Source organism: Vespula pensylvanica, chromosome 6 (genome assembly GCF_014466175.1).
Source record: "Vespula pensylvanica isolate Volc-1 chromosome 6, ASM1446617v1, whole genome shotgun sequence".
Classification (NCBI taxonomy): domain Eukaryota; kingdom Metazoa; phylum Arthropoda; class Insecta; order Hymenoptera; family Vespidae; genus Vespula; species Vespula pensylvanica.
In genome coordinates, this window is record NC_057690.1 from 2,898,345 (window position 1) to 2,914,796 (window position 16,452).

The following is a 16,452-nucleotide window of genomic DNA, read 5'->3' on the forward strand; positions in this document are numbered from 1 at the left end:
GAGAGAGAGAAAGAGAGAGAGAGAGAGAGAGAGAGAGAGAGGGAGAGAGAGAGATACAAAATCAGTGCACCGGTGCATGCAACGAGAACCCAGCCAATCTCGTGTTACGTTCAATGAATTCAAGTTGGCCTTTTGCTGATTTCACACTATTCCTAACGTCCTTCGTGCTTATCCTTCTTCATTTCTCAATCTCTCTCTCTCTCTCTCTCTCTCTCTATCTCTCTCTCTCTCTCTTTCTCTTTTAAAAATTTTCCATTCCTGTCTGACCATAGCCTATATCTATACTACTACAAGAATCATAGGTTGACTATATGTACCATATTATACTACTTGAAATGTATCTCAAAATAAAATGGTTAAAAGAAAAATGGCGATCTCATTCAATAAATTTTACCATTCTCACATTACTAATTTTCTACTTGTTCGCATTTTGATGTTCTTGGTACGTGATCGATTTATAAGGCAAAAATATTCGCGGGTACGCTTTTCTCGACGTCGAACGTTTTTATGAGACTTATTTATATACACACATACATATATATATACATATATGTATAATGTATACATATATTTCTTTTCGAACGAGTTCTGCTTAAATGTAAATACGCTTAATGATGCGCGACTTCTCTTTGATGTTTTCCTTCTGCCCGTATGCCACGATTTCGCGATTGTATCCCGAGTGCAGCAGAATTTCGACCGAACAAAAACTCTCATACCCGTCTACGCGTTTTGTTTGTCAACGCATACATTCATATACACATACAAACACGCACTCGTGATTCGCAGCTTTGGAGTATCAGAAACTTTAAAAACTTTTTCCAATATTTTTCTTACGTTCAAGCACAAAAATTCTATGCTTTCTCTTATTGATCCTAGAATATAATGTTAATGTTTAATACAAAGCTGGATAAATAAAATGTATTTCGATCGTGTTTGTTTGAGCGTAAACGCAACGAGGATAAACAAAGAAACGAGTTTGAACATTTCTTCGATTTCGTATACGACGTTCGATTCTAAACGCGATTCGATTCTATTTACGAGGGGTACACGTAAATAATGAAATAGTACGTTGAGACCGAGTAAACGAAATCGATATCGATCTGTTGATAAAAAACGATTCACTGTTCGTCAAAAATACATAGAATTGTATTTTATCGGATCGTTTTTTTACGGATAGAACGCTAATACTGGGCTTGTGAACGAACTTTGTATATCTATATATACACACATACATGCATATATATATATATATAAAGAGAGAGAGAGAGAGAGAGAGAGAGAGAGAGAGGTCTCGGACCTCTTCGTGTTTGGTCAAAATCGTTTCGTACGTTAAATGGAACGGCGTTACATAGGAACTGTCTATCATGCGGATTCCAAACGATAGGGGTGTACAAACAGCAAGGAAAATAACGCTGGTTTTCTGATATATTCCGCTCTGCTGTATTTCTATTTAACGTCACACGCGAACACTCTTCTCGATTCGCAAAAATGGAAATGTTTGAACAACGTAGACAAAGATACAAGCTTGTAAATGAAGAATACCAGACGTTTCGCGTTTACGACAAATAAATGCAATTATATAATCGTATTTTAAACGTTATGTTAGGACGACTCGCTAAACTCAAGAATATAAAGACGTGTTTTTCATGCTATAAACTAAAGATAAACTAAAGTAAGAAACTAAGAGTAAGAGAAACAAAGATGGTGTATCGCGTTTAACGTATATACGTATTTAACGATGAAAATTAGAATTTCGTCTAAGCGCCCAAGTTATCTCGTCAAAGCAACTTCGAATTTAGAAACCAAGAGAGCGAAAAATCTGCGGTTAAATTGCCGGTAACGGCGGCCAGCTAAATGTGACAATTATACGGTGGAAAATTATACGATAGTTTGGTGCGCCGCCGGTAGCACACCTCCGAGCCTATCCGCGAAATTTACTGGACGAAAATTATTACGGGCGAATGCTTACGGTAGACTGTTCGCGTTCTACGTTTCTAACTTGGCGATTCAATTTCGTTCCTCTTGAAAAGGTGACGGCGCACTAAGAATTAATTATGTAGATCTATGATGCGACTACTGCTACTACTACTATTACTACTACTACTACTACTATTACTAAGGCTTCAATGAAAAAGAGACGGATAGAGAAAAACGACTCCATTTAACGAACAAATTGAACCATTAACAGTCGACGATGACATATTTTCGAGTTAATCGGTTGAATAAAATATGAATCATTTTTATAATCACATACTCGGATTTACTTGAGAATTTACGTTTCTTCATAAGACGATAATTATCTGTAATTTTCCAAAACAGATATTTCGTTCTATTTAAATTAATCGTCAAACTTTATTCCAATTATTATAAATATTCCGAAATATTTGATACATTTTCCAACAGGTTAACTTTTCGAAAGCCTAAGTTCAATTACAATCGAAATAAGGAAACATATCATTTCTCGCTTTCCAGAAACTCGTGAACATGAGAAGAAAGAGAGAAGAGTCTTCTCATCCCTTTCCAAAAGTCAAAGTTGTCTCAACGCCGGAAGACGTCTTTTGAGGAGGACGAGGTCGAGGACGATCTCAAAGCTTGGTTCCAAGTTTCAAACGACCGACTTTGCTCGCGTCGATCGCGGGGCTAAGAGATCGTGCCGTTTTAAAGGCAAAAGGAGGACACAAGAAAGTTTTTGAATGCTTTTCATCGTCGTTCCATTCTCCGACTGGTTATAGAAGGAAGTGTGAAATCAAAACTATCGATCAACTTTCCGGTTCAACGCGAAACGAAGAGTAAGATTGATTGGGGTTGGTTAGTTATCTCTTGTGATGTTAACCGATCTACTGAAATCTTTACGTGCTACAGGTGTTTAGTTCTATCTCTTTTCTTTGTCCTTCTCTTATCCAAAAGGAGAAGAAAAAAAAATGAATAATTTTATAGTAGAAAAGGGAGAGCATTTTCCGTTCGACCATCCACGAGAACGGTATTACGTTCTTTCAAGCCCATTCTCGCGTATCCTCTTAAAGTTCCTCTAAAAGTTACCAAAGTGGATCCTTCTTTCGTTATGCGATCTTTTCGAAACTCCCCAAGCGTTGAATCTTGAAAACTCATTTCAATCGGCAGTGTCATTCTTGTGCTCGAATACTCGCGGCTAACGCCGTGAGAAAAAAAGGAATGCAATAGAGAGATAAAGAGAGGGAGAGAGAGGGAGAGAGAAGAAGAACGGGAGAAGTCGTGCAGGGAAAAGCGTTTTATGCAAACTGTGTCTAGAATTTTTCTCGCTTCGCTTTGCGTAGGGACCAAACTCTATAGAATTCTCTGATAGTTAACAAACGCTAGCGCGTGTTCTTATTTAAAGATATTTAGCATAATATGGAAAAAGGGAGCTCGCGAAGGGAATTCCAAAGGGAAATCGATTTATTTCTGAACGCGTGGATCACAAAAGAGAAAGAGAAGGAAGGACAGATAGACAGCCAGAGAAAGAGAGAGAGAGAGAATGAGATGCAAAAAAATTTATTTCGCTAGCCAGTGTTGTTCACCTCCCTCTGGCCATGCTTTAAAAATCACCGCGCCATCAATGTTTGACGAAACATACGCGCGAATATCATCGAAAGCACTCATCCATCTCGATCCCGTGCGAAGCAATTAAACGTACCATCGTAGTCGGTGTGACGAATGCGAGCCGCGTCCGCGGAGAGAATTTGTTTGCGGTTGGAAATCCATACGTTGCCGTTGGAAAATTTCTGTGGGTGCGGTTCGACGCCGACAACAATGCTTTCGATATAACGCCACGGCGTAAAATTAAAGGACGCGAGGCGATATAAGAAAATAAATAAATAATTCGATGGATACTCGTAGGAAAAAAAAAGAGATGTGTAAAAAAAATTCGACAATTATTAAATTCGACGAGGATTCGTCATTTCCTAATAATTTACGAGTAAAAAATTTTTGTTGACGGAGTTACGCTCAATTATGCTTCGATTTAAATTCTATTTGCATCATTTTTATATTTTTTTCGCTTCAATTTTTTCACTTCTTTTTTATTTTTAACGCAATTTTCACCTACATACGTTGCATCTAAAAGTTGAGGGAGAAATGATTAGGTATGCTTGTGCTCTACGTGCAACGAATGTTGCTTAGCCGTTCTAAAATACACATGAATTAACACCAGACAGATAAACTAAACTACGAAACTACAAGTAATTCGTTCTACATTATCGTAACGCACGAATGCGCTTATACACGTTAGCAGTACATGTTCGTATTGCCATCGTTTTCTACCGAAAGTAGGAATGTTACTGAATCGTAGTCACCACGCCTATATCTCTATCTCCGTTTTCTCCCTTTCTCTCGCGTAAATAGAACCAAGCAATTAAACGAGGAATTGGAAAAGCGTCTCTGTTAGATCTGTTCATCACCACGTAACCTACAACGTATCTAATAGGGTCGTTAAACTGAGCAAGATAGACGACTTTGATACTCTGACGCATTATCGAGCCGTCCGAAAAGTAACGAAGCGAAATACGATTCCAATCGTTAATCATTTGAACACGCGAATCAATTCAGCTGGATCTAAAAAAGGAAAATTAGGATATCCGTTTTTGGATGTTGCATCAACGAGGAAGAAACAACTCTTGTTAGTAAGAAAATGAAGTAACCATTTGCAAAGAATAAGTTTAGTAATTTTGAAACAAAAGCGATAAAGGGAAGGTGTAGAGAAGAGTCGTGTGAAATCCTTGATATTAACGGACGATGCAAGGAATGGGTCGTTGGAGCTCTAGAACTCTTTAGACGCATTTTGGGGACTAACTTGGGCCTGCTCGCGTTTGGGATGATGTTCTAATTACCGTTATCTACTTTACTCGCAAAGCGACATGCTACCAAGCAATTTGTATTCTAGACTGCCAAGAGAGCTACGAAGAGGTATGGTGGTGTTAGTGGTAGTGGGAGTGAGAAGAGCTTTCTGAGAGGGTGGTAAGGTACGCGCGAGCACACACTCGGTGGATGGAAAACGAACGAGAGGGTAAACCCCTGCTAGAATCACCCTTTCCACTCTTTCTCTTCCTTCTCCAACCTTCTCTACCTCCTCGACCGGTTTTGAATGCGGGACACAAGGAACCTCGGCGATGTTCAATGGCAAAATTATGCGAGTAGAACCTTACGGACGAAACGAGATGCGTCACGGAAAGTTCTTTAGACTCCGAGCGTTCGTCGGGCGATTAGCAATTCGGCAGATGTTCTTGGAAGTTTGAGCACAGATCGAGGTCGATGACTTACCTAATTAACATATCCCGTCGACGACGAGGACGAGGACGAGAACGACGAATGGTTCCTTCATCGACTTCCTCTCGTCGTTTCTCCTATCGAGACCTCGTGTGTCTTTTCGACGTAGGTGGCTAACTTACAAGTTTAAAATCTATAACTTGCTCCATAATTCAAAGCTTTGATTTTTACTTTGATTTTGGATAGATGTATTATTAAAAAAAGAAATATATATATATATATATATATATATATATATATACGTGTGTGTTACTCTCTACTCGTTCAAAAAAAGAAAAGAAGAGAAGATAACAATCATACCAAAATATATTTTTTATAATGATAAAGAAACGGTTATTAAGTCTATTCAAGTTCGTAACATATTGTAATCAGTTTTATTGACTCGTACGTTTTATGGCCAGTACTGTAGATCATTACGAATTTATATCAGCAGAGAGAACATGGTAAAGCCTTCATCATATACGTACATATTCAGGAACCAATGTTTAATTTTAAACGCGGATACGTATGTATGTATGTATAATATCACGTCTCGTTCATACCATCGTAAACACGCATTTCATCCTAAACAATCGTCCAAAATGAAATGCGCTCGTTTGCTTCTAAACACGTACTACCGACCTATTATATTTGCTTCAAACGATAAGATAGGATACCGACGTTGCAGAAAATAGCTTCCTGATTATTCGAGGCACTCTCTCGATCGTTTGCAAATCACGCTACTAATTATCGATCTATATTTTACAATTCAATACTAGTCTCTATGTTTTCTATAAGGCAAAATCCCAAAACATAAGAGAATTTAATGACGTGATCTAAAATGGGTTTTTCGATTTTTCGTACTGAAAATAAAAAAGTAAACACGGAGAACGATTCAAATTTTTTTAAACAGATAATTATTAAGATGTGAGTAAAAATAAAAACAAATAATAATATTTGTTTCTCTGAGTAATAAAGTTTTCCAAATTTATTTCTTTCTTTTCCGAATACCTCAATCTCGTCTTCGTAGTTACGCGTTTCTAACGTGATAAGAAAGAGAGAAAATAAAGTAAAATGCTGGCGATTATAGGCGTCCATTGTCTCGTAACTCGGAGCGGTTTTGTGCCGGTGGCACGTATTTTCAAGCACGAGGAGAATTACAAGCGAAGCGTGAAAGAAGCAGAGCTACTACCGAGAGCAAAGCTGCGAGACAAAGAGGGAGAGAGAGAGAGAGAGAGAGAGAGAGAGAGAGAAGGAGAGAAGAGAAAAAGAACCGACAACGTACAACGAAGGAAAGGCGGGCTGTTTCGGAGAATGAAATTTATATAGGGTGACCCCGCGATCACGATACAATTTGTTAAGGGATGTTTCCTTTTAAGAAAACAAATCGTATTTATAATGTAAAAAACTTAATGTTTGTCGCACGACATTTTTTCTATAGAAATTCGAAGATAATTTATGGAATTGGTGCTTAAAAAATTTATTTATTCACCACTTGTCTTACCCCGTATAAAAATGGAGAATTACAAGCGCTGTACGATTCTTTTTTTTTCCATATCTTTTTCTTTTTCATTTCAATTAATATTACGCTTATAAGCATATGTTTTATACGAAATCGTGCGTAAAAAAATTATCGATTATGTTCATGTCAGATTTTTACATTGTGCTTAGACGCCTTTTGCTGGGAGCAAGGTGCTTTGAACGAAACGCTACACAAAGGTCGGTGTTGCCAATATAACTCAGTCAGGATCGTTCTAGCGTCTTTCGAAAGAGCCAAAAAATTAAGGAAAATTATTATATCGAAAGGAAAATGTCAATTTTATATTTCGTCGTTTAAATAAGTACCACGAGGGAGAACATTAGTGATCTAATGTCTACTTAATTAAACTTAACTTCCTACGGCTCCAAATTTTTATTTTGGACTCAAACATCCGTGATATTATAATTTATGGAATGCATTACATGTCAAGTTATTGAATTCCTTATGAATACTATATATCGATCGATCTAAATTTGTCCGCTTATTATAAGTAAAATAAATCGTACGTCGATAAAATATTTATGGATATCCACGTGGATTCGTAGTGACTCTCTTGCGTGAATAAAATATTTGGAATTTCATGATTAATAGAAAAACAATATTACATAAAAGCATATCCCAGTTTTAGTGAAAACGAATTTATTCAGCTTCTATATTCCAGGACCAATGAATAATCCCTGCTTTATTCGTAGCACGTATGAAATCATTATTTTATACGTATCATTTATATGCAAGTGTACATCCCTTGGAGAGAAAGCTTTAGGAAATTTATTTATGTTTCAAATATTAATCTTCAATTTCCATCGTGTGACTGATTCGATTAAATGCTTGGATTCATTGCAAGAAAAGGATGAGAACGTTTCGGGAAAGTTTACCGCAAAACATATAACGGGTAGCCAAAAGATGACTCGCGAGATGTTAAACGTTAAAAACTTTTTCCTGTCAACGTTCTAACATAACGTTGTCGACTCTCACGAGATTCCTCGAGCAAAGTCGACCGTAACGAAACTGGGTGATGCTCTAGATAAAAAGAAAGAAACGAAAACGACTGAAATAAAGGGAGAGTAAGAAGGATGAAAAAAAAAGTAGTAACGGGGTTGGTAGATTTACGTCGTAAAAGAATGAAAAGAGTGGAATGCGCGAGCGCTGTGGGAATTCTTGTTCTCGCACATATGAGCTTCTATATATACGATATTTCATTCGCGATTCGCGACCTTTCCATCTCTCGCTGAGCACCAGTTCGAACAACCCCTAGTGATGCGTCTATTCGCCGATGCGTATTTAAGCGCTCTTCCTTTCTAGCCCGATGGGAGGAATCTATGAATTGCGTATGCCAGAAATATCGTGCGTAATTAATCGCGCTGAAAATATTTTAAAAAATCCAAAATTTGCACCCTTCCTTCGACTCAATCGCGAATTGTCGGCTAGAAGAATTTCGAATAGAGAATTTTTATTTTTTAGTTTCTTTTTTCTTCTTTTTCTTTTTTTCTTTTATTTTTAACCCGTTTAAGAACGATCGATATGGACGATTAGATAAATTAAAAATCGTTACTTGCGTAACTATTAATACCTCGCGGATATTCTAGAAAGAGCATCGATTTTATTTTTAATTTTACCTTCGATAAATATCGCGCGTAGAATCGGCCATTAAAGTATACTCAAGGGTATATCGTTTAAAAATCTCTTCGCACTACTCAACGTGAGTACTCCCGAATTGAAAACTTTCACCCTTTTTATCGTGTTTCGAAATACTAGCACTTCTTCAAATTTGTAACAATGTAATATCATCTCGTTTACCATTTTTTCCGTATTCCTGTATGCGTGTGTTATAACGCAGTCCTTTAAATAAATCAGTCCGTTGCAATAGAATGCATTAACAAAACTTAATGCATTCGTTTTTCACTTTAAATGCAACACCATATATAATCCATTTTATTTATAATTGGATACGTACGTTTAAAACCGCTATATTTTTTCGATGGTTGCGACGGAATCCCTGCCACGGGAGAGCTACAGTATTAAAGACGAGACGAGATCGAGAGAAAGAAAAATATCGAAGAAAAATAAAAGAGAGAATTCGCCGAAAAGTCAGACCGCTCGGACGAATCTAACGAAAGAAAAAAGTTCAAGTGAAATATACGTGCCTGAGGGTTTCAAAGGTTAATAAATGTGAACCCAGGCAACAGAACCTGAATATATTTCGGTTCCGTTTCACAGACGTGAATCGTGTTAAACCTCAACTAAGTTAACAGAAATTTCAAAGTAAAGCGTGTCCATATGATTTTGTATTTCAGTCGATTTTGAATGACTCCGAGTTTTATTTATTTTCATTATTTTTTTCTAAATTCACAAAATAAAAAAATAAACGAGAAGAAATAACGAGAGGACGGAGAAAAATAAAATCGAAAGAGAATGGAACGTGTTGCGAGTGCGCCTGTCGGCTTGGGAAAAAAAAAATTGCAAAAGCAACAGAAACGAAAAACTAATGCGAATCGATCGTGCGGAAGGTCGTCGAAATAACACAGCTCTCGTACTCTAAATAATTTTCTCCATAGCACATACATTATGCGCGAGACTTCGGCTATTGCGTTATGCCAGCCCGAAATCCGCGAGCCCGTTGCGCGATTCGTAGGCGTGTTTCAAACACGCTTCGTTAAATTTGTGACCCGCGTGTTCGCTTGCTATGACCTATCGAATAGAGTACCGTGTATGGGACGCATAAAAGCGCTCGTTAAATATCATATTCCGTGAGTAACCTCTTCTAATTGTAAATACATTGACTGAGAGATCCAAAAGTTAGCACGGTGAAAACTAAATCATACCAATTTTTTTTTTTTTTTTTTTTTTTTATTCAGAAAGAAAGAAATGAATTTAAAGTCTAGTATATTCAACGAATTATTAAATTACACGAACTTGGTGAATTTTCTTTGCTGCTCGTTTTTATTTGAAAGTAGTTTAAAATCTAGGAAAACCACCGTGAAATGATTTCTCAAAGTTCGTCGAACTATCGTTTATAAAGCAAACCTTATTTTTGTGAAAGGGGAAAATGAAAGAAAAAAGGAATGAAGAAAAGAAAAAAGAAGGAACGAGAATAAGAAAAGGCCGCAGTAAATAAAGTCGCTGGGCTTGAAGCCAATATCAGCTTCGGCGTTTTTCGCGTCTTGATTATGGATGCTTGGCACTTGGATCCTACTTTATTATCGGATCTATATAACTCTTTAGATCAATTTGCCGAGGCTAACCGGATTACGGTGCCACCACGAACTTCCAAGTCACGATTGCATCGAGAAGATATTGGATCTTTAATTAGTGGACGTAACTAGGGAAAAATCATTTACCGGCTCTATGGAACTTTTCAGTTTATCTTAAAATAAATGTCCTTCATCTCTCTTTTTCTCAGCTTCATTTGAAATTGCCTGATATCCGATTCGAATATCGGCAACATCTGTCGGTGGTTTAAAATCGATCGTCGAGGAAAAAGGCTTTTCTCTCATCAAGGAAATATCATTTTGGAGGAAAATCGATTATCGAGATTGTTGTTGTGAGGACTAGCTAACACCGATCGATCTTCGATACGGATCATCACGGTACACGCACCGTGAACATTAATACGAAGATCATACGAGATTGCCATTTGCTATATCGTTCTCTCAATGCGTCCAATTCTCGTATCCTGATATTGCTTGCGCTCAACGACAATACGATGAGAGAGCGTGGCACGCGTCAAAGAAAACCGTGATCTCGTCTATCCATACGTAATACGTGCTATGATATCCCGCCATTTCTCTCTTCTATGATTGATCACCGCGAATAAATTACGAAGTTGCGAATTTGTGAGACGTCTACCGGAGATCGAACGAAACGAATCGTCAAAGTAGCATCGACGCGATTGCCACGATCGATCGTCCAGTGACGTTCAAGCACAGGAATATTTTTCAAAAGGAAATTACGATGGCTAGTCGCAATTCGTCGCCCTTATCACGGATCGGAAATTAAGAAGTTAATATAACTCCGGAACTTGTTTAACGATCAAGATCTTTTTTGTTTTTTCTTTTTTTTGTATTCGAATGTTTTACAAACTTCGAGCAATTTGTAAAATCAAGACTCGTAAAACTGACGCAAATTTACAGGATTTTATTTAAAACTCCGGGTTACAACATATTACTCTTTCTTTTCTGTCTCTCTCCCTCTCTTTCTCTCCATCTTTCCCTCTCTTTCTATAGAACAGAGTTGCACCGAAAAGAAAATTTGTTGAAATATAAAATCACTCGGCGTAAAAGTACGAGTCCGCGCGCGAGTAGTATACGTATAAGTAAGAGCGGTAGTATATTTGCTGGCGATTCGCAGAAAATGCTTGGCCTGTTTGTTCCCTTCCATATCCCCATCCAACTCTCGGTACCACTCGTCGTTCACCACTTTCCCATTGAGCTATCCCATAGCAACCAATTCTGATCGCAGATCGCGAAGCAATTTCATTCTCAGCGATCGATCGAACTGCAATACGTATACGTCTGCTGCAACAGCGGGGTTGCAACGTATGCGAGGGAGAGAGAAAGAGAAGAAGAGTGGACTCACAGCAGGGTGATCTCGTCGATCGTGAACACCGAAAAGGTCATAAGCTTGTGAAACGAGAGAGATAGAGATAGAGATAGATAGATAGAGAGAGAAAGAGAGAGACAGAGAGAGAGAGAGAGAGAGAGAGAGAGAGAGAGAGAATAGTATCCACGGTTAAACTCAAACTACATGGTACACCAGCATCGCCTATTGCTAGGATTCTCCAGTACTTCCTCCGTATCCGTATAGTCGTCTAATCGTACGTACCTATCGGGAACAGATTAAAGGGGAAATAATCGAAACTACGAGATCGAGCTTGCGAGTGAATGACGAGAGGGATAGAGAAAGAGAACGCAATTATTCCCATGCTCCCATAAATTACATCAACCTCGTCGAGTATGCAAACGCAATCACGAGTACTTCGCGTCTGCTCGACCTTCCAACCTTGATACATGCCAAACGAGATGTCGAGAAAAGAAATGACGTGAGACCGACAAGAGTAATTCGTCGCGGAAGGTGCTCCGCCTCTTTTTCTCCTTCTTCTCGTTCCTCTTAGCGCGAACGGACCTAAGTCAATTTCTTTTGGATTTCCAAGTTCGCTCGCTACGAGAAAAATGTTCCTTAAACTTTCCTTTTCTTTGTCTTCTTCCTCTTCTTCCTTCTCCTCCTCCTCCTCCTCTTGTTCTTCTTGTTCTTCTTGTTCTTCTTGTTCTTCTTCTACATTTTCGTCTTTTTCTTTCTCCTCTTCATCTTCTTCATTTTCGTCTTTCTTCCCTTTATCTTTTTTCTTCATCATCCTTTAACTTTTCCTTTTCTTCTTCATCTTCAGCTTTGGCTGTAGTAAAATCCTCCTCTTTTCTATTTTTTACTCCTACCTAAGACCTCGAAATAAAGAGGCGAGATTAACGTGTTTCCTTGCCTTGAAAATGTCCAGCCTTCTCGTCCGCGTTCTATTTTTCTTTCATTTCCTCTCTCTCTCTCTCTCTCTCTCTCTCTCTCTCTCTCTCTCTCTTTCTCTTTCTCTTTCTCTCTCTATCTGTCCCTGTCTCTGTTTCTATATCTATCTCTGTTTTACTTTTTTGCTCTCCTTTTTAATTTTTTTCTTTTTAATTTTTTTTTTTTGTTATTACTTACTCGTCCATCATTCTTATACATCACGTTCTAAATTTATGAATCTTTCGAGAAAATATATATTTGTACCTTTTTTTCTGTCTTCCCTTTTTCGAACAATACCCTTTTTGCTATCAAGCTGGTCATTCCATTCCGTGGAAAATAACACATGTGACGTGCACAAAACACATTCTCGCGATGATACGAAATAATGTCACTTTACTGCCCAAAGAATAATTCTGTTCACCGGGCTATTCGTTTTTTCCTTCCATTCCTTTTTTGAAAAGAAAACGTGAAATTGGAATGAACGAATGTTATTTCATTTGATTATTATTTGTTCGATCTAACGAACGAACGTATTTCGTTATCACACAGCAAAGTTCGTAGTTTTTCGTTAACTATAGCATATTACAATTTTTTTTTTTTTTTTTTTTTTATATAAGAAACAATCATCTACGATAGAAAATTTCTATAAACTTTTATTACAATCACTGAAGAAAATAAGGAATTCAATTGGAACGTTCAGAGTTTAATTTACATCATGACGAATCGATTTTGTCGTAAGATCAGTCCTGATACTAATTGGTTTCTGTCTTCGATCGGAGATGAGTTAATGGAAGAGCTTCCCTTCGACCTGCTGCAATCGATCACTGGAATCCTACGACGTTAATACAAGTATATTCCCGGCTCGACGCCTCAGGAGGAATACTTAGGATTTCCCTAAAAAAGTTCTTGAAGCACTTTGCTTAATAAGCCATTTAAGTCGTCTGTTCTTTCACGTCATCAAAATCTCTTTTAAGTAAACGATGAGGAGAAATTAGATCGATTTTTCATAAATTTCGAGTGATTTTTGTACATTTACCTGACGTCTAAATGGGTACTTAACTAAAGCACACAAAAGTACAGAATGAGAGAAACAGAAAGAGAAAGAAAGAGAAATAGAGAAAGAAAGTTCATCGTAAAAATAAAGAAAATGAGAAAATTAAATCCCAACGGTCAATTAGAGAAGGATATCGCTTGGCAACAACGAAAATTTCCGGCGCTTGCTTCAATCGCATCGTATAAGATGTTTTAACGTTCGACCATACAGCTAGACGGCCAATTACTCGAAACGAGAAGCTATTCTGCCAAGACGAGGACTCGTGAGATCATCCGCTTCCTTATCATCGTAGAAAACCTTTTATAAAATGTGGCCGATTTCAAATCGTCCATTTCTTTTTTAGTTCGTGACGTATCTTTTGTTAGCACCATCTCGATATTGGTTCTGAATGATAGCATTTATTTGATTTTGTGATAGGATATAAACAGAGCCGAATATATATATATATAAATATATATATATATATATATGTATGTATGTATTTATTTATGTGTGTATATATGTATATATATGTGTATATATGTGAGGGAAAAATCGAAGATCATTAATTCAGCACGCGGCCATTTATTTCGAGCAAGCGAATATCGAATAAGAAGGACGACGATTTGGACTGGGGAGTTTATGCGTGATGTCGTTGGAATAACAAATATCGGCAGGACCGAATATCCGATAAGGAAATAAAAGCGACGAAGAATATACTTCTCACGAGAAAGGACTGAAATCGAAGTCTCGGAGTTTTTCTGGAAAAATCCCGTGCTCTCCTATCTTCTGCCGAATTTATCCTATTCGATATATCTTATATAAAATGATATAAATCTATATATACATTATATATATATATATATATATATATATATATATATAATATTATGAAAATAAGAAATGTCCAAATACGAAAAAGAATACATTAGATTAATCCTAAGAAAAATAGGTCACTTGTTCTCTTACTACATAAACAAAAATAAATATTTATTGGATATATTATTTTTTGGAAATTGTATTTGGAAAAGAAATATCGTTTTGCGTGATTTGTCAAATTATGAGAATTTTCTTGAAAGAAACGTAATATAAGTGACAATTTAATCTACTTCGAACGAACATGACAATACCGAACTCTTACGTGGTTATTATGCCTAATATCGTTCTCGCGAAAATAATGCGATTGAAACATATACAGAATGAAACATTGTGTAAAGGCTCAACCGTGGTCGATCACTCACCCAGCTTTCGCTCCGATTTCCGACATTGACGAATTCTCACTGCTCACAAAGCTGGTATACACATACGTGTATATATACATATACAAACATATATATATAATATATATGTATTTGGCACTATGTATATATTAGACGAGAAAGGGAGAGAGAGATCAGCGTACATATTCAATGCTTGCAAAGGTTGGTACGAAGCAGAAACGCACGATTAATCATTGGGTACTTTGACAAAGGGAACGCCCGCCAAATTTTAACGCCTTCCAAGTTCACACTAAAAGCATTAGAGAGAGAAAGAGAGAGAGAGAGAGAGAGAGAGAGAGAGAGAGAGAGAAATAGAATAAAATAATTCTTTTTAACGAGAATTACCTGAAAATATAACATATAGATATATTTTACAATTATTAATATCTATAAGCTACAGATTTCTTTTTCCTTTTTTTATTTCCTTTCACAAAAGATTTAAACAATCGAATAGAAGGAAAAAAAAACAAATAGCAAACAAAGTCGAGGACAGAGTTCAAGTTCCTCGATAGATCTCGACCTAGACGATCAAGTGCAACGTATATACGAAACACGCGGCAAAATAAAAAGGGTGGATAACTTCTGCCCCATTTCGTTATACCATTCGAAGGGTAGACGCATCTGGAGCAACACCCATCTACGAACCTACCCGATAATACTCGTATATCTACATCTATATACACGTAAGAACACAAAGAAGAGATACGGACACAAGTTTATTCTATTCGTCGAGTTCTTCGAAAAAGTTTCGGAAGCGGCGGGCTCTCGACTTTTAAAACTTGTACCTACGCTCGCTTGCCCGCCCAAATCTAGCAAGTTCTAGACTGTCAGGAGAGGGCTACGAGATAGCGCGGAGGCTTTCGAGTCTCAATGTTTCCGCCCACACCGTTAAAAGCTCGTTCGAAACTTCTATGTCAAGATATTTCTTTCGAATTTGTTCTTCTAATGTTTATCGACTGTGAATTCATTCAATGACAATATAATCAAAGTGTTTATCGTTATTACTTATAATAATAACAACAATCATTTTTATTATAACAATAACAATTATTATTACAAGATCTAAATATCAATTTATTGAAAAAGAAAAAAAAAAGAAAAGGATTTGTTTGAAGTGTAGAAATAAAAAGAGAAAAAGTAAGAAAAGGGATCTCATTTTGGTAGAACGTTTAATTTGATAAAACGATTTGATTGAATCCATCGAAAGTGTCTCGAGGAGGATAAAAGCCATCGTCACGGAGTTGGTTATCGACGAAAAAGTCAATAAAGCTTTTCGCGAATAGATTTCAACTATAACGAGAGAACATCGAAAGGAAGAGGAAAGAGCGAAGAGCGAACGTTGGTATTAGTAAAGGCCGAAATTGCAATCAGGGATGAGAAACGTGCGATCTATTTACCTTTGATGGATGGTCTCTCTCAAAATACCAGCGTTGTCGATTCGCCGCTCGGTTCCGCTTCGTCCATCACACGGATTCAGACAGATTTTCTTCTCAGTTTAGTTGGAAAATTTCTTCGAGCTAGAAGCTTCCTTATGCGAGAAGTTTATCATTGAGTTCACTTGGAGATTTTCACGTAGTAGCTGTTTTCTATGTCATATAACTCTCATAGAGGTGCGTCTCTTTGCGCGCGCGGTACCGCCCTCTTCTTGTTCTCCAACTCCTCTCTCTCTCTCTCTCTCTCTCTCTCTCTCTTCTTTTTATTCTTTTTTTCTGGCCTTACGACCTCTCACATCTTTTTTCTTCCTCTTATTTTACTTGTCTACCGGAGCTTAACTCAATTTCTAGATATCCCTTCTTTTTCCCTTCTCTCCCCTTTGTCGCTTTCTCTCTCTCTCTCTCTCTCTCTCTCTCTCTCTCAAGTTCTCCCTCGTT

General features: G+C 37.3%; 1 protein-coding gene across 3 annotated transcripts in view; it reads right to left on the reverse strand.

Moving 5' to 3' along the window:
- Positions 1-16,251, reverse strand: part of LOC122629846 (zwei Ig domain protein zig-8-like) — a 142,933-nt gene extending 126,682 nt beyond the window's left edge. For all 3 annotated transcript variants that reach the window (XM_043813684.1, XM_043813685.1, XM_043813683.1), the window contains exon 1: positions 15,979-16,251. The gene's annotated coding sequence lies outside the window, so the exon portion shown is untranslated. The remainder of the gene's footprint in view (positions 1-15,978) is intronic.
- Between the last annotated feature and the right edge of the window lie 201 nt (positions 16,252-16,452).